The sequence below is a fragment of the Rhinoderma darwinii genome, chromosome 3 (genome assembly GCF_050947455.1).
Source record: "Rhinoderma darwinii isolate aRhiDar2 chromosome 3, aRhiDar2.hap1, whole genome shotgun sequence".
NCBI classification, from domain to species: Eukaryota; Metazoa; Chordata; class Amphibia; order Anura; family Rhinodermatidae; genus Rhinoderma; species Rhinoderma darwinii.
In genome coordinates this window covers 226,538,420-226,566,347 of record NC_134689.1, presented here as the reverse complement: position 1 = coordinate 226,566,347, position 27,928 = coordinate 226,538,420, and the positions used below count along the sequence as shown (strand labels likewise).

Sequence of the window (27,928 nt, the reverse complement as noted above, 5' to 3'; positions counted from 1 at the left end):
ACCTTTGAGCACTTAGTCCGCCACTCCCCTCAAGACTTGTGGGAGGGGCTATCACTATTTAATGCACACTCCTTCTGCAGCATTCTTTGACCCGTCTGCGTCCTGATGGGAACGGGTTTTCACCCACCCACCTACCTAGTGAGTATGGCCTTTTTTGTGGTTTTGATATTTATGTCCCATTTTTTCTGTTTGTGTTTTTAATTTAATGTTATCTTCATTGAAAAAAACTGTGCTTTTCTTGCAAAAATAAGGACATTTCTAAGTGACCCTAAGCTTTTGAACGGTAGTGTATGTGCCACATTTATAAAGCATTTGAATAATGTTCTATGCCCAAAACCTCCATCTGCCATTCCAATTTAGGCATGTCATATGTTATTTATTTAGAGGCAATTCTGTGACATTTTAGGCCTCAGTTACCATGTTCCAATATATAGAACTTACATTAAATTCTCATTTATCCATGCACAAATATGCCACTTTTCATAATTGTGCACCAGTTTTCCACTTATGCCACTTCGCTTAAATAATACTCATCAAACAAAAGTTCTTACTTTAATCATGACAGGTTTCTGGGAACAATCGTTTTGGTCACTAAGAAAAAAAAGAAAAAAAATTTTGCTTCAAAAAATAATGGGCTTGTTCAGACGTACTATATATATTATAATGCCCCTTTAGGCCTCGTGCGCACACCAAACACTTTAAATGGAGCCAGAGGAGTAATTTGAAGCTCATGGGCCCAATGCCAAATCTATAATGGCGTCCTCACCTTCCATGTGCCATTTATACTTGTGTCTTCTTATGAGGCACAATGGAATTTGGTACTCTTAGGCCCCGCTGTATATACACTCCATGTACAGTACCATTTTCTCCCCTAGAAGTATTGCTTCTCCTACTTTCTACCTCTGTAATACAGCATGCAATGGAACATGCAAATTAAATTGGGGCCATACGAAGGTATTGTATAGTCACATAGATTTCTATGGGCGCAGTATTGAACTCCTATGAGAGATGTATTGATGTATGTATTTGATTGATTGTGTGATGTAGTATAAAAAAAAAATTCAAAAAGTTTTAAAGGCATTAAGCCAGAAATGATTTTCCAGCGCTTGTTTTCTTAAATAATCTAATTTGCAGCCGTTACAAAAAACAATATAATAGAAACTGGATAACCCCTTTAAACCATATTTCCTGTATAAAATACAAATAAAGAGTCTTAATAAGAGAGAATAATACTTTCACACAGTGAAATGTCAGATTTAAGATGAAATATAACACTTCTACCGTTACAAAGTAGACCTAGTATTACAAAATTGAGGTAGTGGTGGTAACATAACAATATCTATAGCCAGTCATCACGTAATGGTGGAAGCTAATGACACATTCTAAAGCAGCCATTGAGTCTGAGTTTACACATGTCATATATATAAGCCAGGGTGAAGTTAGCCCTTGCAGGATTGGTTTCTACATGTAGAAAAGGGCAGTGGATATTTGGGCACAGTGACAACATAAACATATATAAGATTATAAATTACTCTGAAAAACAGAAATCTGTTCACACTGCATAATGACTGTAAAAGTCCAAACTCACAGTTTAATGAGAGAAAATATTGCAACTGGTAACTAATCCACATTAAATGTCTCACTTTTTCCACTGTATTCTGTGTGTTTTGAGGGTTTTTTTCCCCAAGAATTGGAGTGCCCTGGTGTTATGATCCCATTTAGGTACATTCCCAGAACCCTGTCCAAATATTTTGTAATACAGCATTTTTTATCATTTACTATTGTTGATAATGTGTTGTAACAATAACTGCTTATACTAAATAGTTTGCTAAAAACTGTAAACAAGATTAAAAGATTATAGTTTAGACTTGACGGATGTATTATTATTTTTTTGTCAACCTTATCAACTATGTCACTCTGTCGCTACTCACTGGGCAATGTTGGGAAATAATAAAGTGTTTCTTATGACGCTCTGTTTCTGCTAGCAATTGCAACTATTGTCCTGAAAAAAACAAAACGGAAGAATTGATGGTGCCGCTGTTGTTATTTGAGGCACCCTAAAGCCAATCAAAGTATTTCAAGTGAATAACCTTGGCACATTTGACAGCTTGCTCCAATTGTAAGTTAAGTACATGATGTTTGCACTGAGTATTTGAGTTTAAAAATCACTAATACGGTTGTATAAATCAGATAAGCAAGACAAGATTTACAAGAAAAGAATATTGAAGACTTGTAAAGTCAAAACATGAAATCTTACGGTCTGGATAGGTATAACATAAAACCCCTTATCCTGCTTGGGCAATAAGAACTTTCATACCGCCGTCAAGTCTATTGAGCTTAATAAACAACCCTGGCTCTCTTGGGTTTATAGCCTCTTATCACAAAAAATTCTAACAGCTGCTAAGCCCACATTTGGCATGATTCATCAGTCAAGAAGGCTGGTGCATCCTATCTTATATGCATATGCATATATATGATCCAAAACACAATTGAACATGTTCAATACTCAACAAACATAATCAAAACTGACAATCTACCTTAGGGCCTGTTCACATCACCGTTTATTTCCGTTCCAGGGTTCCATCGGAGGGTTCCGTCGGGTGAACCCCGCAACGGAAAGTGAAACTGACAGCACAGCTTCCGTTTCAGTCACCATTGATCTCAATGGTGACGGAAACATACAGTGAAGGAAATAAGTATTTGATCCCTTGCTGATTTTGTAAGTTTGCCCACTGTCAAAGACATGAACAGTCTAGAATTTTTAGGCTAGGTTAATTTTACCAGTGAGAGATAGATTATATAAAATAAAAAAAACAGAAAATCACATAGTCAAAATTATATATATTTATTTGCATTGTGCACAGAGAAATAAGTATTTGATCCCCTACCAACCATTAAGAGTTCAGCCTCCTCCAGACCAGTTACATGCTCCAAATCAACTTGGTGCCTGCATTAAAGACAGCTGTCTTAAATGGTCACCTGTATAAAAGACTCCTGTCCACAGACTCAATTAATCAGTCTGACTCTAACCTCTACAACATGGGCAAGACCAAAGAGCTTTCTAAGGATGTTAGGGACAAGATCATAGACCTGCACAAGGCTGGAATGGGCTACAAAACCATAAGTAAGACGCTGGGTGAGAAGGAGACAACTGTTGGTGCAATAGTAAGAAAATGGAAGACATACAAAATGACTGTCAATTGACATCGATGTGGGGCTCCATGCAAAATCTCACCTCGTGGGGTATCCTTGATCCTGAGGAAGGTGAGAGCTCAGCCGAAAACTACACGGGGGGAACTTGTTAATGATCTCAAGGCAGCTGGGACCACAGTCACCAAGAAAACCATTGGTAACACATTACGCCGTAATGGATTAAAATCCTGCTGTGCCCGCAAGGTCCCCCTGCTCAAGAAGGCACATGTACAGGCCGTCTGTAGTTTGCAAATGAACATCTGGATGATTCTGAGAGTGATTGGGAGAAGGTGCTGTGGTGAGATGAGACTAAAATTGAGCTCTTTGGCATTAACTCAACTCACCGTGTTTGGAGGAAGAGAAATGCTGCCTATGACCCAAAGAACACTGTCCCCACTGTCAAGCATGGAGGTGGAAACATTATGTTTTGGGGGTGTTTCTCTGCTAAGGGCACAGGACTACTTCACCGCATCAATGGGAGAATGGATGGAGCCATGTACCGTCAAATCCTGAGTGACAACCTCCTTCCCTCCACCAGGACATTAAAAATGGCTCGTGGCTGGGTCTTCCAGCACGACAATGACCCGAAACATACAGCCAAGGCAACAAAGGAGTGGCTCAAAAAGGAGCACATTAAGGTCATGGAGTGGCCTAGCCAGTCTCCAGACCTTAATCCCATCGAAAACTTATGGAGGGAGCTGAAGATCCGATTTGCCAAGCGACAGCCTCGAAATCTTAATGATTTACAGATGATCTGCAAAGAGGAGTGGGCCAAAATTCCATCTAACATGTGTGCAAACCTCATCATCAACTACAATAAACGTCTGACTGCTGTGCTTGCCAACAAGGGTTTTGCCACCAAGTATTAAGTCTTGTTTGTCAAAGGGATCAAATACTTATTTCTCTGTGCACAATGCAAATAAATATATATAATTTTGACTATGTGATTTTCAGGTTTTTTTTAAATATAATCTATCTCTCACTGGTAAAATTAACCTAGCCTAAAAATTCTAGACTGTTCATGTCTTTGACAGTGGCCAAACTTACAAAATCAGCAAGGGATCAAATACTTATTTCCTTCACTGTAGCTAATGCTATCCGTTCGTCACCATTCCGGCTGGTTTCCGGTTTTCCGACGGAATCAATAGCGTAGTCGACTACTGAAAACATGATTACAGTACGGGACTGTTGTCCGGCAGCGAGGCAGGGACTCCTAGCGTCGTACATAACTATGATGCTAGGAGCCCGGCTCCCTGCACTGTGTTCGGTCCGGTACTTGCGGCCGAAATACGTCCGTCCGTAGAGGCTTCCTTTTGTGATTACCCACCATGGAACTCTTGATTATTACTTTACAAAATAAGACATCTCCTAGTCCCTTTTGTGTTGGGATATTATTGTTTGAAGTTATAGGCCCAAAGCTTGAGGCTGTACTACTGAAGGGTTTTGATGACACATCCTGTATTGACTTCTGTAAGGTTTAGTGTTGTTATCGAGATGTTCTGGGGATTAAAGCCAACATCTACATCAATATGTACATCCTAACTGGCTTGAATAGTGGAAAATGTGAGTGTATGTGTGGACAGGGGTAAACCCTAAAGGCCCTATTAGACAGGCCAATGATCAGGCAAACGATCATTCATATGAATGCCCGTTCCCGATCATTTTCCTGTGTGATACGGGCAACGATTAGTCGCTGAATGAGCTAACGCTCATTCATCAGCCGATCTGCTCTTTTATGCAGAATTAAAAATCATCGTTGTTGGCAGCACATTTTCCTTTATAAACAGGGAGGTGCTCTGCCAGCATGATGAAAATGTATAGAGACGAGCGATCGTTGTAACATATCATACAATCATGGATCCATGTGATAGGAGCGCACGATCACCGATCAACAAGCTGTCTTGTTTATCTGCGCTCATTTACACGGCCCATGTGGGGCCGTGAAATAATACCATAAGTCAAAGAGCCAAATTTGGGGTCCGATAGTAATATAGGGCTTTAGTCTGGGGTCTGAAATTAATAAAGGGGGTCTGAATTTATTTAGGGGGTCTGGTCTGGGGTGGAAAATTAATTTATGGAGTCTGAATTTAAGGGGTCTGAACATGGCTGGCCTTAGATACGTGCGACCGGTGCGGTCGCACGGGGTGCCACCCGCCGCACTGTAAGAGGGGCGCCACATGGTGTGTGTGCCCCACGCCGTGGCCAATATTTTGGGGTGCCAGCGGGTCAGGTGCCACTCACTTACTGCACCAACCTCAATACTGGCTGCCCCGCGCCCTTGCCACCGCTAATCCGCTCACCCTGCCCTGCGTCCTGAATGACAAGACAGGCTTGATGACATCATTCAGGAAGCAAGACAGGGAGGAGAAACCGCGCTTCCTATGCGTTTCCAGGGCTGGTGGGGACACAGAGGAAACGTTTTCTCCAGGGTGACTCCAGTTCCAGGAGGCAACTTTGTCAGAAGCCCAGCAGGTCAGTCACTGACTGTGGGCTTTGGTTGAATGGGGGAAAGTAAATGGCAAATGGGCATCAAGGGGCCACCCAACAGAAGGATGCTAAATGGGCAATAAGTGGCAACTGGGCAACATAGTGGCACTGAAATACACTAAAGTGTTAATAAATGTCAAATGGGCACAGAACTCAGTGCCTTCATAGTGCACATGTACCATTTGTTGCCTTTTCAAACCCTGTTCAGATTACGTTAAAAGCTACGTACACCTTTGAAATGTTTTTTTGTTTTTTTTCTTATAAAAATCAGTGTGTTTGGTGCAACTTTGTAATGACATGTAAGTAATATATGCAGTTTTACATGGGACTGCAGGTAACATCTACTGCATTATCTGTAATCAGAGAGTTAACACTGTGTGTTATCTGCGGTGTTACATAGGACTGCAGGTAACACTAATGCATTATCTGTAATCAGAGAGTTATCACTGTATTATCTGTGGTGTTACATAGGACTGCAGGTAACACTAATACATTATCTGTAATCAGAGCGTTATCACTATGTGTGTTATATGTGGTGTTACATAGAACTGTAGGTAACGTCTAATACATTATCTGTACTCTGAGAGCTATCACTGTGTTATCTGTGGTGTTACATAGGACTGCAGATTATATCTGCAGTATCCCATAACTGGGAGTAAGGAGTGAGGATCAGCCGACACTTGTCACGGTGATGGCCTGGCGGGTGTAACTACCCCTCCACGGTGGCCACTTCAGATACTGATCCCCAGTCTGGTGCAGGGTAAGGAGGTCAAAGGGAAATAGAACTTGGATAGATTTGTTGTGACGCCAGTTATATATATGTAACCTGGGGATGAGCTCCTGTGTGGATGCAGGACTGTGATCAGGGCTGGCGTCAGCACCCGGCGAACCCGGGCAAGTGCCGGGGGCCCACTGCTCTTGTAGGGGCCCACTCGGCCGCCGGGTGCTTTACGATGCCCACCTCCTTAAACGAACTGTACCCGTCCGTGGTGCGCGGTGGCAGATTGCAGAGGAGCAGGGCGGAGACCCCGGCTCTCGCATCCATAACAACCTAGCGTTGTGGCGTAGATGACGTATTCATGTCACGCTGGCGCGATTACGCCATCTATGCGACTGCGCCGCACCGCTATGTTATTGTGGATGCGAGCGGCGCCAAGTCAAGTGCCAGTGAGAAGACAGTGACAAGAGTCGGGACCGTTCAGCTCGTCGTGGGAACGTGTTAGGTGAGTTTGTTTTAATTATTTTTATTGAAGCAAAGGCACCAAACTAGGACAGGGCAGGGCAGAAACTGGGGGCTCGCTTGACTTTTACATGGGAGAACAACGGACTAACTTATATATGGGGGCACGTATGTATGTATGTATGTATGTATGTATGTCCATGTGGTTATGGTAAGATGCTTAGATGCAGGGCCCCAGCAGACTGTAATCTTATACAGTAAAAGATTATTGTCTCCTGGGGCCCTGTATCTAAGCCTACCACATGTTACTAATAGGGTTTTTTTGTGTGTGTTTTGTTACAGGTTCGGTTGTTGGACTACGTCGGATTTGAGGACTTCTTCAATGACGGCTTTTTTTACTTTCAATAAAATGGTTAACGAGGGTTGTGTGATTTTTTTAATTTCAATAAAATATTTTTTCTATGTCTGTATTTTCTTTTAAACTTTTATTACTACCGCTTCAGTAATGGTCACTGGCTAATTGACAGTGTCCATTACTGAGTCAGGGCTTAGTGTTAGCTGGTGCAGAGGCTAACACTAACCCCCCCATTATTACCTGGTACCCACCACCACCAGGGGTGCCAGGAAGAGCTGGGTACAATCCAGTACACGACTATCTGTAGCGACAGTCGGGCACTGGGGCGGCCGTAGGCTGGTATTATTAAACTGGCAAAGGCAAGAAACAGAGTCACTTCCCACCCTGGTAATGCTAGGCTGCTGCTGCTGCTGCTGTGTTGTGTCTGGCTGGTTATGAAAAATGGGGGGGATCCTACGTAATTTTTTTTTTTAAATGGAAAAAACAACCCCCCCCATTATTCATAACCAGCCAGACACAACAGAGCAGCGGCAGGCAGCATTACCATGGTGGGAAGGGCCACTGTTTCTGGCCTTTCCCAGCCTAATAAAACCAGCCTGCGGCCGCCCCAGTGTCGGGTGATGGATCGTACTCTTCTCTTCCCGGCACACCTGGTGGAAGTGCGTACGGGGTAATAATGGGGGTTAGTGTTAGCCTCTGAACCGGCTAACATTAAGCCCCTCCTTAGTAATGGATGTTGTCAAAAAGCCAGCGGCCATGACTAAGGCGGTAGTAATAAAGTTTAAAAAAAATACACGGACATAGAAAAAATATTTTATTGAAATTAAAAAAAACACACATCCCTCCTTAACCATTTTATTGAGAACAAAAAATAAGCCGTAATCGAAGTAGTCCTCGAATCCGAAGTAGTCCAACATTCGAACCTGTAAAAAACACAAACACACAAAAAAAATGTGTAACACATAACAAAGCAAAGCAATTATATACATACATACACACATTTGTTTTGGGGGGTGGACGTATGTTAGTACAAGGATACTTACTACTGGGGCCCTGTATCTAAGTATATCATGTGTGATACTGTCTGCTGGGCCAAGTATCTAAGCCTACCATGTATGATACTGTCTGCTGAGACAATGCATCCAATTTTATCCAGCGTTGTAGCTATAGGAGCCTAAATCTTATAGATATGCTATCTCCGATATGTAGCACTACTGTATGGGAGCACATGGGAGGTATTACTGTGTAGGGAGTGCAAAGTTGGTACTAAAGCTGGCCCATGACTTACATGTGAATGGTAAGTGATCCACGGTTACATCCATCTTGCATTGTTTGATAAATTCTGACGTTGTATGTATCTTGTTCTATGGTTTCTTTGCCATTGATCACTGAAAATATTGTTTATCTTTTGGTATTTTAAGGTGTTTCATTTAAAGTTAAAGGGGTTAGCCATCTTTTCAAAATTGATGGCCTATCCTTAATTATAGGTCCATTTTCATTCTCTGCTCTCCCAGAAATGTTTACATGAGAGGAGCCAGCTGATCTGGGGGGTCCTGACAATTGTACTACCAGAGATTGAAAATGGATGGCTTATCCTAAGGATAGGCCATCAATTTTGAAAGGACGGATAACCCCTTAAAATCTTAGCGGGATTTTTGTCAATGATTTGTTGTATTTTGGTAGTCCTATGCTACAGGGTTTTGTCAGTGGTATAAATTAATTTTCACTGTCTAGTTTGTGCCTTTATACCGCGGCCGCTCGAGTTGCACCGCAAAGGGGCCCACTAAGGATCTGTCACCCAAGGGCCCCCCTAAACCTGGAGCCGGCCCTGGCTGTGATGATAACCCAGGGCAGAATATAACAAAGTCCACAGATATGGAGAGGTGCAGGGATGGATGCACTGAAGCTGATATTTTCCCTCCCCACTAAATGAATCCAGAGAAACAGGGGGGTAACTTAGAAAATCCAACTTACTTTACTTAGATGAACTTACAGGCAGGCTGGATGTAGGAGCAGCATGGAGTACAGGCAGACTCACGAGGTTCCTTTCTTCTTTGCTCAGATTAGTGTTCAGCCAACAGGTCTTTGCTTCTCTAGAAGTTCAGCTGTAACTCTTCATCTCTTGCTCTGTTAGATATCTTTACTCCCCGGACAATATGTCTCTGTACACAGGGTTATTTAGGAATTAGATGTCTCCCTCTGCAGAGACTAGCTCAGCATGCATTTTCCTTTTCTCACCCCACTATCTCACTCCACCCTCAAAGGCTCATTAGTAAGGAGTTCTGTGATTGGCTAATTGCTTCTCCAAAAGACTTCCAATACTTCCAATACTACCCTGATCACGTTTAATTATTAACAGACCTTGTAAAGAAAGTAACCCTTTGAGCACTGCCTGCAATCACTTTACACAGATTACAGTAGTAAAACACATCACATATGTATTTAACCAATATGGAGGACAACCTAAATACCCCTCTATAAAGAAACGAAATAGATATCAGTAGATCATATATAATATATTATATGGAGAGAGGGCATATATTAGAAAACGCCCATGACTACGGGTGACGTCAGCGGTCACTCATAACATAATCAGAATAAAAACCTAAAAATAGAGTCAAAACCATGCTTATACTGATAAAATATGTAATTTTATTGGTACAAAATATAAAAAACACACATGTTAAAATCAAAGATGATTACCACAGTGTGAAGGAGATGAGGCCAGACAGTTGTCAATAGTTGGATAATAAATAAACATACATGTGTTTTGGAAGTATCATGAGTAAGGCTTGGAGTAACTGCAACCATGAAAGCACATTCAGTGCTCTACATAGTGTATGGAATATATAAACCCAGGAGACATGTAATGTGTTCTAGATAATATGCAGAGTCCCAGGTCTGAGTAATCATTTGAAGGCAAAGATGCAGTCAGCACCAGACCCAAACAAATGGTTACATAAAAAGTATATATGGATATATAGTATAATATATAGGATATATAGTATAAGCAACCTACCCATAATTTTTTGCTGTCTGGCGTCAGCCCCAGACGAAGGCTCTCAGCCAAAACGTACGTCGGGTGTGACGCCAGACAGCACAAATCTATGGGCAAGTTGCTTATACTATATATCCACATATACTTTTTATGTAACCATTTGTTTGGGTCTGGTGCTGGCTGCATCTTTGCCTTCAAATGATTACTCAGACCTGGGACTCTTTGCATATTATCTAGAACACATTACATGTCTCCTGGGTTTATACATTCCATACACTATGTAGAGCACTGAATGTTCTTTCATGGCTGCAGTTACTCCAAGCCTTACTCATGATACTTCCAAAACACATATGATTATTTATCCAACTATTGTCAACTGTCTGGCCTCATCTGTTTCACACTGTGGTAATCAAAATACAGTGTATTCCTGCTTTCTGAAGACTCCACTTTGTGGGGTACCACATATCTACTACATTATCTGTACTCAGAGAGCTATCACTGTGTTTTCTGTGCTGTTACATAGGACTGCATGTAATATCTACTACATTATCTGTACTCAGAGAGTTATCACCGTGTTATCTGTGGTGTCACAGAGGACTGCAGGTAACATCTACTACATTATCTGTACTCAGAGAGCTATCACTGTGTTTTCTGTGCTGTTACATAGGACTGCATGTAATATCTACTACATTATCTGTACTCAGAGAGTTATCACCGTGTTAACTGTGGTGTCACAGAGGACTGCAGGTAACATCTACTACATTATCTGTACTCAGAGAGATATCACTGTGTTATCTGTGATGTTACATAGGACTGCAGGTAACATCTACTACATTATCTGTACTCAGAGAGCTATCACTGTGTTTTCTGTGCTGTTACATAGGACTGCATGTAATATCTACTACATTATCTGTACTCAGAGAGTTATCACCGTGTTAACTGTGGTGTCACAGAGGACTGCAGGTAACATCTACTACATTATCTGTACTCAGAGAGTTATCACCGTGTTATCTGTGGTGTCACAGAGGACTGCAGGTAACATCTGCTGCACTATCTGTACTGTGTATATATGTGCCTGTGTGGGTATATATGGGTCTGTATGACTGTATATTTACCTATATGCTTTTGTATATGACCCATTATGTGTGTGTGTACATGCATCGTGTGTGTGTACATACATACCTGTATGTCTAATATACATACCTGTATGTCTAAATATGTGCCCCTAAGTATGTACAGTATTTATGCTCCAGTATGTGCGTGTCTATATATGTGGTTAATTTTTGGTTTGTGGTGGGCAGCAATAGACAATCCCGCACAGGGCACCATGCAACCTAAGACCGGCCCTGGGTCTGAATTATTGTTGGGGTCTGGTCTGTGGTCTAAATTAATGTACGGGTTGAAATTCATTTTGGGGTCTTGCCTGGGTTCCGAATTAATTTTGGGGTCTAGTTTAAAGTATTGAGGTGTGGACTCTGCAAAACCTCTGAAGGTGTCATGTGGTATTTGGCCCCAAGACATTAGCAGCAGATCCTTTGAAGGGGTTATCTGGAGAATGGTAGAAGCCTGTAATACTGTAAACCGCCGCTACAAGTGGGTCGACGTTTTCCAGTATGGAGCAGTTGAACGAATAAAGGGGAAGCAAAACTTGCTCGAGAGTCACAGCCAGGGGCGTAGCTAGGGGGGCAGGCGGGGCATGTGCCCCGGGCGCAACTTAGAGGGAGCGCCAGCGCCACCTCCTCCTGCACTATAATTGTACCTGTGTCTATAGGACACAGGTACAATTAGAAGCAATGAATGGCCAGGTACGTTCCGTGCCCGGCCATTCAGCTCTTTTCTATGAGTGAAGTGGTATTGCGCTTCCGTCGATGAAAGTCGCTGACTGACAAGGAAAGTCATTCTGCCCAACCAATCAGCGCCTTTCATAGACACTTCGTTCAACCCCCAGGAGACCTGCGCAGAAGAGAGCAGGTCTCCATTGCTGCCGGACGGAGTGGGAACGGGATTAAGGTGAGTTTAAACAGTTTGTTATTTTATTGTAATAAAAAAGTGTGTGGCATTATCTACAGGAGGGGCTTTATCTATGGGGGGCTTTATCTACAAGGGGGGCTTTATCTACAAGGGGGCTTTATCTACGGGGGCTTTATCTACAGGGGGGCTTTATCTATGGGGGGCTTTATCTACAGGGGGGCTTTACAGGGGGGCTCTATCTACAGACAGGCCTATAACATTCCCTAATCTGACTCCTTTCCATGGCCCTCCTTTTAGATTCGTCATCAGAATAAGATTCCCTCACACTCCTTCTCTTCATGTCCGTCATACACGGATACTGGCTGGTGACCGGCTCATGCAGCTTTATGTTACCGCCGCATGTGTATAAAAATGGCCGGACCATTGTACAGAACAAACACTATTACACTTTGTGTCTCCCTTATGTCCTCATAGATTGTAAGCTCTTGCGAGCAGGGTCCTCACTCCCCAGGTTTGAATTGTAAATGAACTTTGTCACTATGTAATGTCTGATATTGTTTGTCTCATGTCCCCTCTAAATTGTAAAGTGCTGCGTAATATGTTGGCGCTATATAAATAAAGATTATTATTATTATTATTATTATCTACAGGGGGGCTATATACTGGGGTGGGCTATCTATGGAGCACTATATACAGTGGTGGGCAATATCTACAGGGGGCTATATACAGGGGTGGGCTATCTGTGGAGCACTATATACAGGGGTGGATTATATGTGGAGCACTATATACAGGGGTGGACTATATGTGGAGCACTATATACAGGGGTGGGCTATATCTACAGGGGGGCTATATGCAGGGGTGGGCTATCTGTGGAGCACTATAGGGGGAGGTATTTGTGGGTCACTATATACAGGGGTGGGCTATATGGGGGCACTATCTACAGGGTGCTCTATTGGGGGCACTATCTACAGGGGGCTCTATGGCAGGCACTATCTATAGGGGGCACAGTGTGTGTGTGTGTGTGTGTGTGTGTGTGTGTGTGTGTGTGTGTGTGTGTGTGTGGGACACGGTGTATGGTGCTATTATAATTAGAGGTGCAGTGTATGGCGCTATTATATTTAGGGGCGTAGTGTGTGGTATAATGAGAACTTTATCTTTATTTATAGGTGTAGAAATGCTGGAAAAGTGAGAAGCTGAAGACATCTGAGCGGCAAACTGCAGAAATGGGCTGTGACCGGGAGTCATCATAAAGGTCTAGACCGGATGGAGGAAAAGAACTCGAATCTGAGACGTCACCGGTGAGTCACTTAATGTAAATGTTTATTCTGCCACTAATCAGCACTGTAGTCAATGTATGATCTGCAGCGAGATGATGGGTGGTATGATTATGATATGATTTATTTTTTGTGAAACAGCAACTCCCAGTATATCCTTACCATTATTCGGGCCATGCTGGCGCTGTAGTTTTACGCCGTACATACCTCTACAGCAGGGGTTGCACTAAATTGAGCTGTATTTGTGCTGGTGTTGTATTTATGTAATGGGCTATGTTCTGGTGCTGTATATATGTAATGAGCTTGGTTATGGTGTTGTGTATAGAACTATATTGCTTGTAAAATGTACAAATGCATTTATGCTCGAGTAACATAAAAATTAAGGTGGAAAAGAAATGACACGTCATTGATTGGTAGAGAAAACAAACACGGCGCGGGGGGAAGGAGATGTCGGGAAAGAGGTTGAGGGGGTGCCAAACTGAATCTTTGCCCCGGGTGCTGGAGAACCTAGCTACGCCTCTGGTCACAGTCACTTCAAACAGCTAGGCTCCCACGATCAGATATTTATGAGATATAGGGAGCGGTGGATGAGCATGCACAGTCCTGCTCCATTCATACGAGGCTCACAGGAATGGGAAACTAAGCCCGTTCTCACGATTAGTGGGGGTTCCAGCGGTCAATCCCCCACCGATTAGGTATATTAAATATGGGAAAACCTCTTTAATTTCTAGGTACGCGTGTAAGTTTGGGGGGGGGGGGTACACTAAGGGTCCTATTATATGGCCCGGCGTGGGCTGTGTAAACGAGCGCCGATCAACAAAACAGCTTGTTGATCGGCGCTCGTTTGCTCCTTTCACAGGGAGCTTTGTATGGGGACGAGCGTTCGTTCCTGCGATCGCTCGTCCCCATGCATTTCTATCATGTCGGCAGCACGTCTCCCTGTTTACACAGGGAGAAGTGCTGCCGATAACGATAATATTTTAGGCTGCTTAAACAATATGATCAGCCGATGAACGAGCGTTTGCTCGTTCATTGACTGATTGCTGCCCTGTTTACACAGGGCAATGATCGGGAACGAGCGTTCTATGAAGCTAAAGCTCAGCGTTAGGACTGCTAAATCAAGAAACCACGAAGTGTTGTGTCAAATGACAGCTCTACTGCTTTGATACACTCAGCTCCATTACATCTGTATCTATCCCATTTATAACAATGTAGTTATTTTAACACGAAGAGGGAGATTTACTAACACTATCTTAAATATAGACAATATTGAACTAGTCCAGGCAGCGAACTGTGGCAAATTTTTCACCGTGACGAACGCTGTATGAGAAATTTGATGCATTTTGGAAGACATGTTAGACCCTTTTATCTTACTTATGCCACCGCTTGCCGCACCTTTAATACATATGGTGCATTTACGACTCCTCTTAGCCACTCCCTTATTTCTAGACATTTTTTTAAAACTAGGGTGTCAAAAAGTGTCTAAAACACATAAATTTAGCGCACAGCATGTACAACAGTTTTGGGCGCATTTAATGCCAGAATTCTAGAGCATTTTGCTTAGTAAATCTCCCCCATTATATTTCACATTTGTATAAAATTGCTATTTTTCTACCTACACTGTTTTCTTTCCAACTAATCTTGGCCCTAAAATCTTTGACACTGAAATGTCTCCGTTACTGTCTAGCATCCCTTGTATAGGGACTAGAGCATTTTACCGTCATCACTGCAACCTGTCACCACTGTAGAGATCAAGCTCTTTAGCGCACTGTGAATTTATAGCTTATATAGCTCAATATTCCGGCACTGCCATATGACACCACACGTACTTACAAGACCAAATATGTACGCGGTCTTTATAGTCAACAGGAAATCAGCTGAAAAAAAAAAAGACGTTTTTCTTAGAAGACTAGTGAAAAAACAGCTGCTGCAAGACTTTCAAAGCACCATTTGTCCCACCACAAAGGAGAATGTTATGAAGTGATGAGAAGATCTTATTCCATAGCTGTTTTTTGCTGAGTGAAATCTTCTCATATGTCATCACTCTTTATCCAGCGTGATTTTATACTAAGTTTCGCTCTTTGACTCCAATGATCAGAGACCAGTAACTGTACAACAGGTGCATAAAATCAACTGTACAGCCGGGCAATACCCATAGACAAATATTAGTCACAGAATAAGTCTTACTAAAGAGAGAAAACAGGGGGGGGGGAATTTCCTTCAGCTCACCTTGTCACAGATGTAGTAGTCAGCGCACGGATCCTCGTGTCGGCACACGCAAGGGAAATAGCAGAAAAAGAATGTTGGAACCAGCGCTGGAAGTAGTGAATCTGTTAAAAACGGGAAACTTGTTCCAAGTTTTAATGTTGCTTTTATAAAAGCCATGACTAAGGACCCAGCAGTGGTCTGAAACGCGTAGGCTACCGCCTATCTTCTCATTACGCTCTGTACTCTGGACATTACCCACCCGTCAATATTTTTTCGTCTACTGCTTTTATAAAAGCAACATTAAAACTTGGAACAAGTTTCCCGTTTTTAACAGATTCACTACTTCCAGCGCTGGTTCTAACCTTCTTTTTCTGCTCTTACTAAAGAGCATAGCGCAGTGATTCTAAGCTTTTTAGCATTGGGGAACCCCTGAAAAAAAAAATAAACCCCTACCAGTTAATTCCATAATATTTCTTAAATTCATGGGCATGGCCGACTGAAAACGCATGTGTTTTTACTGTGACTCACAGTGATTTTGCAGTTAGCATAGAAACTGTGGCAAATAATGGTAAAAACATTCAATTTTTCAGTGAAGTTTTCGGACACACAGCAAAATATGTGGCAAAACCACACCGTGTGACTACATCCTTACAGAAGTTTTACACAACTCTTCTTTACATTGCAGAAAAGGGGCTGAGAATTACTGAACTTCAAGGGTTAAGGCCTCCCACTGCAGCAACACATGCATCTTCTCCTAGGTCTCCAAGGCGTGACCGTTATCAGCATTAGTGACATATATAAATAAATCTATATGATATCTATAATATTTATAAGATTTATATGAACCTTTCTCAAGACTTTCGAAAGGTTCAGGTGTGAAGTTTTATTTACCTGGTTGCCGGTGTGCGATCCTGTTCCGTTGGGTCTGTTCCTCTCGGAGTGCCCTTATCCAGCTGATATACCGGGGTGCGATCCTGCATTGTCGGGTGGAGATTTGAAGGCTTTGAAATTTATGTGTGGCCACACAAAGTGAACTTTCCTTCTGTGGAGATTTGCTATTTTCCACCTCGGAGCTGACCGCCTCCCTGCATGGTTTCCCGGCACTTGCTGGATGTCGAAGGTAAAGGTAAAAAACCTATAAAAGTTGATGTCTTGCCTCAAAGCCTAATATCATGAGAGCTACACATTGACCCAAAGGTCTGTGAAAAGACTTCCTATCACCATAAAATCGGATTTGGATCTGAGGATTCATTAATGAGAAGAAAAAAAGCACGCTGTTAACCACATTCCTTTAATTCATGAGGCTATTTTCCTATCTTGAGAGTAAAGTCATGTTACTTACACATAAAGTGAATTTCTTTAAAAATTTCATTACCAGCTACTCCAAATAGGAACTCTGGCCATTTTGTGATAAAAATAATATATATGTTTGAAAACCGCAAGTGTGAACACAACCCAGCGGTTTTTCATTTTTTGAAATCTTTTCAAAATTGTTTATACATATATAGTTTGATATATATCCATCAGGCAATATCACCTATGTTTTGAAGGCTCTATTGTATGTTTTCTTTCCTGGCCAGGAGATTTCTCTTTTTAAATTGTAAATTTTGTATTCATGTATAAATTAAATGTTGCCGGTATTATCTGGATTCAAAAATAAAATACTATGTTAAATTTTATTTAACCCAAGAGTGCCTAGTTATATTTCTGGATCATTTTTCTTTTTTCTTTTTTTCTGTGATCCGAAACATCGCTCATTCTGTTTACTCTGTAGTGAATACATCAACATCTCTCCATCAATATTGAAGTCCTGGTTCTGTTACTTGTTCTATACTACTGCCGTTTGTTCTACACCAAGGAGTGGATTCATCCTTTCACTGGTAACATGCACATGGCCTGACATTCAGCTTGCTTTGAGAGCTGTGTTTGTCCTCCATTTGCATATATATATATATACACGTGTGTGTATATATATATATATATATATATATATATATATATACAGTGAAGGAAATAAGTATTTGATCCCTTGCTGATTTTGTAAGTTTGCCCACTGTCAAAGACATGAACAGTCTAGAATTTTTAGGCTAGGTTAATTTCACCACTGAGAGATAGATTATATAAAAAAACAAACAGAAAATCACATTGTCAAAATTCTATATATTTATTTGCATTGTGCACAGAGAAATAAGTATTTGATCCCCTACCAACCATTAAGAGTTCAGCCTCCTCCAGACCAGTTACACGCTCCAAATCAACTTGGTGCCTGCATTAAAGACAGTTGTCTTACATGGTCACCTGTATAAAAGACTCCTGTCCACAGACTCAATTAATCAGTCTGACTCTAACCTCTACAACATGGGCAAGACCAAAGAGCTTTCTAAGGATGTCAGGGACAAGATCATAGACCTGCACAAGGCTGGAATGGGCTACAAAACCATAAGTAAGACGCTGGGTGAGAAGGAGGCAACTGTTGGTGCAATAGTAAGAAAATGGAAGACATACAAAATGACTGTCAAATCGACATCGATCTGGGGCTCCATGCAAAATCTCACCTCGTGGGGTATCCTTGATCCTGAGGAAGGTGAGAGCTCAGCCGAAAACTACACGGGGGGAACTTGTTAATGATCTCAAGGCAGCTGGGACCACAGTCACCAAGAAAACCATTGGTAACACATTACGCCGTAATGGATTAAAATCCTGCAGTGCCCGCAAGGTCCCCCTGCTCAAGAAGGAACATGTACAGGCCCGTCTGAAGTTTGCAAATGAACATCTGGATGATTCTGAGAGTGATTGGGAGAAGGTGCTGTGGTCAGATGAGACTAAAATTTAGCTCTTTGGCATTAACTCAACTCGCCGTGTTTGGAGGAAGAGAAATGCTGCCTATGACCCAAAGAACACTGTCCCCACTGTCAAGCATGGAGGTGGAAACATTATGTGTTGGGGGTATTTCTCTGCTAAGGGCACAGGACTATTTCACCGCATCAATGGGAGAATGGATGGAGCCATGTACCGTCAAATCCTGAGTGACAACCTCCTTCCCTCCACCAGGACATTAAAAATGGCTCGTGGCTGGGTCTTCCAGCACGACAATGACCCGAAACATACAGCCAAGGCAACAAAGGAGTGGCTCAAAAAGAAGCACATTAAGGTCATGGAGTGGCCTAGCCAGTCTCCAGACCTTAATCCCATCGAAAACTTATGGAGGGAGCTGAAGATCCGAGTTGCCAAGCGACAGCCTCGAAATCTTAATGATTTACAGATGATCTGCAAAGAGGAGTGGGCCAAAATTCCATCTAACATGTGTGCAAACAACATCAACTACAAAAAACGTCTGACTGCTGTGCTTGCCAACAAGGGTTTTGCCACCAATTATTAAGTCTTGTTTGCCAAAGGGATCAAATACTTATTTCTCTGTGCACAATGCAAATAAATATATATAATTTTGACAATGTGATTTTCTTTTTTCCTAAAAATTCTAGACTGCTCATGTCTTTGACAGTGGGCAAACTTACAAAATCAGCAAGGGATCAAATACTTATTTCCTTCACTGTGTATATATATATATATATATATATATATATAGATAAAGATATATATAGAATAGAATGGTTGTCTGAGGAATGTTATGCCATGCTGAATGCACTTGGGTACGCAAGTCACTAAGATTGGTTGCTGGCAGCTCCCATTGCAATTGCCGACCAATGAATTCCCGGATGTGCTCGATGGGAGACAAGCTTGGAGATTCTGCAGGCCATGGTAGCATGTTTAGGCCACGCAGGCTGTTCACAGTAGCATGAGCAACATGTGGCCTGACGTTGTCCTGCTAAAAAACGGCTTCAGAGACACTTTTGAGAAATGGCTGTACCACTGGTTCCACAACCAAATTAATGTAATGCCGAGCTATTAGTGTACCTGAAATGAAGACTAGAGGGGTCTGGCTACTGTACTTTTTGCCACTTCACACCATAATCCCAGGAGTACGACCATTGTGATGTTCCCCTCTGAAGGCCTATTCATCGCATTGCCCACATGGTCTTCAGACCAATCTCCGGCTATCATTGCATCCGAGACAAAAGCAGTACTCATTGCTCAAGAGGCTAGATCTCCATTCCAGCCTCCATTGCAGTCTTGTTGTGCACCATGATAGCCTTTGAGAACAGTGGCGTGTGGTCAATGGAACACCTGTAGCTGAACATCTGGCTCGTTTACCAATGTCATGCAAATGCATTCTGATGGTTTGTGTTGACACTGGTTGCCGCCCTCAGCTTGGGATGTGACGTCCAATTTCACTTGCAGTACAGAATGTATTAAAAAGAGGGCCCAATACTGACCCCTGTGGAACCCCACTGGTAAGTACGACCCACTCTGAGGATAATAACCACCCACTGTTTTCTGTCACTGAACAGTTGATAACCCAATTACACATATTTTTACCCCAGTCCCAGCATTTGGCGTCGGGCTAAACTGGGCAGAGGTGTCTAAGGGATTGCTAGGTTTTCACCCTTTAACCTTTGTACTGAGATGTGGACTTGGCCACTAGAATCCCCAGGTCGCTATCCCCAGGCTAGTTTGCAATGGCAACAGCTGGCGTAGCCAGGCAAGATATAATAACAGATGACTAGGTGCAGTGTCCATATAGCGTAGGACAGGCGGCAGTCATCATAGTAATCAGACAAACGACAGGGCAAGCGGTAAACAGGGCATTCAAGTTCAAGCAGTGTTGGCAACAGATAATCCAATAGTATAAACAGAAGAGCAGAACTAGCAAGCTAGACTAAGAAACCTAATTGCTAAGGCAAAGAGCAAATTGGGGTGGCTCATTAAGTACCCAGGAAAGTTTCCAACAAAGGCGCTGAAGGAGAGTGGCGGCGGTGATCATGACAGAGGCGTGGGGCTGGCCAGGAGCCAAAAGTCGCCGGGGACCGGTAAGTACATGGCAAGTGGAGCATCAGGCAGCAGCTATAACAGAGTGCTTATGATCTCTGGCTATCTATATAGACCAGTTGCTTAAAGGGGTTATCCAGGTTTTTAAAATGAATGGCCTATCCTTAGGATAGGCCATCAATATTAGATCGGTGGGGGTCCGACTCTCGGCACTCCCGCCAATCAGCTGTTTGAAGGGGCCGATGCTTGAAGGGGGCCACTGCTTGAATAGAACAGTGGTGCAATACCTTGCACAGCCACTACAAATGTAACATGCAAGTACGAACTAGGTGATGAACCATGTAAACAATGAACAGGCTGCAGCACTCAGACAGCCCCTTTAAACAGCTGATCGGCGGAGGTGCCGCGGGTTGGACCCCATCGGATCTTATATTGATCGCCTTCTCTAAGGATAGGCCATCAATTTTAAAAACCCGGATAACACCTTTAACAATTATCAGATCAAGCTGTAAAAAAAGTTACAAAACAGGACGTCTGCAGCTGCGCCTACCTGTGTAATTGGAGTCCCTCTCCTAGTCTCACTGCTACCACCAGTCCCTGCCCTGAACGGTATATGTCTTATGGTGTTGTACGTACTCTGCCAGCCTTGACCTTAGATTTGTAGGACCACGCTTCTGTATACCAATTCTGGTAGCTCACTTCGAAAATACCATCTGCAAGCCGTCAGCGATTGCTATTAAAGACTACTCTAGATATACTAGAGATCTAACCTGGGGATTCTCTGCACACCCCCATGAGGGGCGTTTTAAGATAAAGATTGCAAAATCCTCTAGACTCCACTGCCTGGTTTAGATCTAGACAAATCGAATAGTGACACAGTGGGGGTCCATTCTTCTGTGGCCCGACCATGGCAAAAAGGAAGTAAATTTTAACGGAAACATGGCTGGTATATGAGAAATGTGTTAAAATGTGAAGCATGGAATAAAGGCAAACAGGAAATCATACAGGAAAATAATGAAAAATCAAGATTCCCCAATATCACAGAGTAAGGACTAGTTACTTATAGATACATAGATACTCAGTAGAACTGAATTTGTATTGTATATTTAAAAATTATTCTAAATAAAAATACTGTTTCAAATTCTTCTTACTGGGTGTTTATAGTAGGCAAAAATAAATTTTATATGAAAGACCCACCCAGATTAAATGTACACATTAACTGGGTGCAATCAGCAGCGATACTGTATATACATTTACTTGAGGTATTCAAATGTATATTGTCTCTATGTGACACCCATTATTAAAATAAGATTTTTGTTTTAAACTTTTAGCCAATCAAAACAAATGCAATTACATAATAATAATAATAATAATAATAATAATAAGTGGCTGATGTGATGTATTAGTAATGTATTAACAATATTCTTTCCTAGTCAAAGTAATGTTTAATACTGTCCAACACAACAGCAACATTTAAAATTTTACACCATTTGCTTATAATTTAAAGAGGCTCTGTCACCAGATTTTGCAACCCCTATCTGCTATTGCAGCAGATAGGCGCTGCAATGTAGATTACAGTAACGTTTTTATTTTTAAAAAACGAGCATTTTTGGCCAAGTTATGACCATTTTTGTAGTTATGCAAATGAGGCTTGCAAAAGTACAACTGGGCGTGTTGAAAAGTAAAAGTACAACTGGGCGTATATTATGTGCGTACATCGGGGCGTTTTTACTACTTTTACTAGCTGGGCGTTCTGACGAGAAGTATCATCCACTTCTCTTCAGAACGCCCAGCTTCTGGCAGTGCAGACACAGCCGTGTTCTCGAGAGATCACGCTGTGACGTCACTCACTTCCTGCCCCAGGTCCTGCATCGTGTTGGCCACATCGGCACCAGAGGCTACAGTTGATTCTGCAGCAGCATCAGCGTTTGCAGGTAAGTAGCTACATCGACTTACCTGCAAACGCCGATGCTGCTGCAGAATCAACTGTAGCCTCTGGTGCCGATGTGTCCTCGCTCGTCTGACACGATGCAGGACCTGTGAGTGACGTCACAGCGTGATCTCTCGAGAACACGGCTGTGTCTGCACTGCCAGAAGCTGGGCGTTCTGAAGAGAAGTGGATGATACTTCTCGTCAGAACGCCCAGCTAGTAAAAGAAGTAAAAACGCCCCGATGTACGCACATAATACACGCCCAGTTGTACTTTTACTTTTCAACACGCCCAGTTGTACTTTTGCAAGCCTCATTTGCATAAATACAAAAATGGTCATAACTTGGCCAAAAATGCTCGTTTTTAAAAAATAAAAACGTTACTGTAATCTACATTGCAGCGCCTATCTGCTGCAATAGCAGATAGGGGTTGCAAAATCTGGTGACAGAGCCTCTTTAATTCAATGGGGCCTAAAATGAAAATGCATCATATAATTAAATTCTGTTGATCCAGCATAAATAAGACATGATAGGTGGCAGATTATCAGATATTCGAGATCAGGGCTTCTCAATCTTTTTTTTGCTGGTGCCTCACCTGCCAGCACATGGTGATTTCTCTGTCCAGCTGCACTTCACAAACAGCTAAGGAGTACCACACCGTTTGAGAAGCACTGGTCTAGATAATCAGATATGTCATAGACACATATATAAAACCACTTGTAAAGAACCTACAAGGAAGCAGGTCAAAATAAAACGTTACCACAGAATCTGGTATTATAACTGGTTTTAATTCAGATTATTTTCCTAATTGGTTATCTCTGTTTTGTCTCCTACTTCTAGATTGTAAAATTCCTCCTTATATTGCAGCTCTGTACTAGAAACAAATACCACATTTTATTGATTATCGAATCTCAGATTAATGTAATTTTGCAGTATGTGAACAGAAATAATAATTTCGTAAACCTAAGAAGTTATTTTTTATTTTGGTAATAAAGCCCCTCTAAAGGGGTATTCCCATCTCAGCAATCCTATTTAATATTATAGTTAATGTAGATATATTTATTTAAGCAAATGCATTTCTTTTTCAAAAATGTACCATTATCTAGATGTATATTACTCTCCACCCAGGCTCCTCTTTATTGTTTGGCAGCCATTGTCTATGGTTATGGCCAGCGCCGCAGTCCAGCAGTGGTGGCCGCGTTTGCACCATTCTTAAATTATTTTACATTGAGGATGGCCGGGAACTCGGGTGCGCAGTAGCTCCCTGCCCGGTCACCTTACTGCAGCTCTATTTAAGTTTATAGGACGGATCAGGAGTATGCGCTTTAGCCTGGAAGCCATTCTATGTTACTATACATGGCACGTAGCTGCTGAACCTGTATCAGGGCTTTTACTGTCCGAGGGGGACCGGGAAGATGATAGGGATTGTGGCAACCACGCTTACCATGCTAGTTGTCATGAGTAGGCAGCGCCTCTTTACTCCCGAAGCATCGGGAGCACGCATGATGGAGTGAGTGACTGGGGGATTGTACACCCACAAATGGTCCTGATTGTTGGAACGTGGAGAGGGCAAAGAACACTAGAAGATCAAAAATCATAGTAAGAAGACACACCAGTAGGTTCTGTTTATACTATGGATTTCAGCTGCCCAAAAAAAAAACATGTGACGAGATTGGAATAACCGTTTAGCACTAACAATATAGTCTAACCTACTCCGCGAAGACAAGTTTCCCCTGTAAGTATAATCTTTCTCAGATCCCATCACATGAGATCACTAATGGTGCTTTTAATGTTTTCAAGAAAAATAAAAGCAAAGGTAACATCAAGAAATCATGATGGCAAATGACAAATGGTTTTCATGAAATGCTAAAAAAGTCACAAACTAAAGTACATTGATTAAAATCTATGACCTTTATTTTAGTTGTTTTAAGAGTCTATTTTAAAATGTTTTGAGGGATATAACATGGTCACATATCGCTTGGGTCACCATCAGAGTAATACATGTGGTACTGTTGCCGGGAAAATAAGAGCTGCTGTGGGCTGCCCCCAACTCGCTACCCACCAGACACTGCATGGGAGCTACAAAGTTTCACTTAAAATAAAAAGGCTCTATTAAACAGGCAATGATTAACAGACCTGGTTGGCAACATGGCACCATTCCTTTTAACATTTTAAGTGTAAATGCACTAGCTCCATTTAGCATTTTGTTCTCCCTCTTTCATGAACCCACATATTGTATGGACTTGTGGAACTTCATACACATTATATTATTCCGCTTCAATTCAAAATTAATAGATCACGGTGCTTGAGAATAAGTATAACAGCAATCCTCAGGTGCCACCAAATGTATGCAATAGGGTACAAGATGGAATAGGGCGTTTGACCCTGACTACCATATTTGCCTGTGTGGGGCCCAGATATTTCTCAAGGCAACCCTGTTCTCTTATTTGCCTTGGTCATGTGCATATCCAGAATGCCCATGACCAGTAGATAAGTTTAATGTATGGATATATTTTATACTAGCAATTTGCAGATTTGACAGTTCTATCCACTGAACCCACGTATTAATCTAGAATTTGTTTAAGGAAATATATTTAAAAAAAATCTTGGCTTTTACCTTCACCTTTTTTAAGCTGCTTTAAAGTAATATTGTCTTACTCAAAGTTGAGTGTCTCCATGCTATCTTTTTCTTGTTTCCCTCACATTTTTCATAACAGATTTTCTGAATTGGTTAGCGCTAGAAACCGTGACAAAGAGCGCTGATCAACTCGTTGTTTTTATTTGCTTTTTACCAAAGTGTCTTATATTGTCCAGTTCTCTGTGATTAAACTTTCACATACAATTACCACCATCATGAGTCTCACTTTGTGACCCCGTCCGTATAGAATACCATCCATGCTTTGGGCCATGTTCTTGGTTACAGGAAATTGCCACTTTTGGTGAGATTTCCTTCATGAGAATTTCAGAATTCTACTTTTTCTACTGCATACCCAGTGTCACAGCTCAACTTTCAATCTGAGAGGGTTGTTTTATCTGCACAACCTCCCTCTATAAGCACTATTAGGGTATATGCTCACGTGGAACCCCATCTGTGAGCCAGAGTAGAGAGACACTTACATGCATACAATGTAATAAGATAATCCTTTCATTTACTTTTATACAACTGTGTCATAAAGATCAATGGTGTGTGCATGGAAATTTGTAAAACTCATCGCCTATTGAAGAGTCTGAAGGGGTGGTGTACGGCTCATGGAGTCAAAGAACACCAAAAAGAGAATCCCTGTGTCATGTACCGCCCTGTAACACGGTTTATATGTTTTACCCACAATGTTCTTTTATTAAGAACATATGAACTGCGTAAATGCAAAAGGTGTCTTGATGCTTATTTTCCCCATTGGATTTGGTTTCTACAAAAAAATATGGCCACCAGATCATTTATTTCTCAAAGTCGTTGTGAATCAACTCATAAACTGTACAGTTATACAAAAGCAAACCATGAAATATTTTTAAAGCACTTTATTAACATGGTGGTTTACAAGTCTTTCAAGTAGAAAGGGTTGGCTTTTAATACAAATTAAAATAAATCTCTGTAAATAGATTTTTACTTATATACAAGGAAAAATGTATATACATAATGCAGAAAAAAACACATTTGCATGCCCTTGCCCAAAAAACGAAGATTAAAATCATTACACCATATTTTACATTGTGATAGAATTGACAGATAGCTCTGACAAGTGGCTGCATTCACTATTATCATATAAACAGGTCATTATATCCTTATAAATGGCACTTACTGACCTCATCACTCCATTAGTAAGGAAAACATATGCATTCAGGTAAATGTAGATATATCTTCTAATATTTTAGACTCCACACCCCTTAAAAAGACATGAAACATTGTTTTTTATTTACAAGGCCAGAATTCATCTGATTACTATTGGATAGAAGCCTTGAAATGATGCGCTATTTACGTAACCTAAGGCCCCATGGGAGAATTGCAGCCCCATTCATTTCTATGGGCCCATGCATACGACCTTGGTTTCCATGGTCCGTGCATGGCCCAGGAGCCTGGACCGCAGAAAGAACGGATATGTCTTATTACGTCCGTGTTCTGCGGTTCAGGCTCATAGAAAATAATGGACATGTGCACGGCCCGCGATTTGCTGACGGCTCGCGGGTGACACTCCACAACCGGTCGACCCGAAAATCACGGCCGTGCACATGGCTACGGTCGTGTGCATGAGGCCTAATAGCTTCCTATTCCAAATGCATTGTGTTTATCTTCAGAACTAAAATGACCCCCCTAACCTAGAAAGGTTTAATAAAATTTAAGAGGAAATGGGAAAAAAACATGTTTGGACTATTTTAACAGATATGAGTTCTAAGTGGAATATTATTTCTACAGATAAAATTCCAAATGTCATTGCAGTACAAAATAAGTCATGAAAACCTCTGAATGACAACGGGAGAATTTCTAGACCTGGACACAGAATGGAGAATTAAACCCCAGACTCGATATTTAAGATTAAAGAGGCTCTGTCACCAGATTTTGCAACCCCTATCTCCTATTGCAGCAGATCGGCACTGCAATGTAGATAAGAGTAACGTTTTGTTTTTTTAAAACGAGCATTTTTGGCCAAGTTATGACCATTTTTATATTTATGCAAATGAGGCTTTCTAAAGTACAACTGGGCGTGTTTAAAGTTAAGTACAAGTGGGCGTGTATTGTGTATGTACATCTGGGCGTTTTTACTTCTTTTACTAGCTGGGCGTTGTGACTAGAAGTGTATGATGCTGACGAATCGGCATCATCCACTTCTCTTCACAACGCCCAGCTTCTGGCAGTGCAGACACACAACGTGTTCTCGAGAGATCACGCTGTGATGTCACTTCCCCAGGTCCTGCATCGTGTCGGACGAGCGAGGACACATCGGCACCAGAGGCTACATTTGATTCTGCAGAAGCATCGGAGTTTGCAGGTAAGTCGATATAGCTACTTACCTGCAAACGCTGATGATGCTGCTGCTGAATCAACTGTAGCCTGTGGTGCCGATGTGTCCTCGCTCGTCCGACACGATGCAGGACCTGGGGCAGGAAGTGACGTCACAGCGTGATCTCTTGAGAACACGCTGTGTGTCTGTGCACTGCCAGAAGCTGGGAGTTGTGAAGAGAAGTGGATGATGCCGATTCGTCAGCATCATACACTTCTATTCACAACGCCCAGCTAGTAAAAGAAGTAAAAACGCCCAGATGTACATACACAATACACGCCCACTTGTACATAACTTTAAACACGCCCAGTTGTACTTTAGAAAGCCTAATTTGCATAAATATAAAAATGGCCATAACTTGGCCAAAAATGCTCGTTTAAAAAAAACAAAAAACGTTACTGTAATCTACATTGCAGCGCCGATCTGCTGCAATAGGAGATAGGGGTTGCAAAA

General features: G+C 41.8%; 1 long non-coding RNA gene across 1 annotated transcript; it reads right to left on the bottom strand.

Moving 5' to 3' along the window:
• Window positions 1–564: 564 nt before the first annotated feature.
• Window positions 565–9,444, bottom strand: LOC142747976 (uncharacterized). Its single transcript, XR_012882110.1, has 3 exons — window positions 9,189–9,444; window positions 1,932–2,002; window positions 565–591 (listed from the first exon to the last, which is right to left on the bottom strand). It is a non-coding gene; the product is annotated as an uncharacterized LOC142747976 (long non-coding RNA).
• Window positions 9,445–27,928: the final 18,484 nt, after the last annotated feature.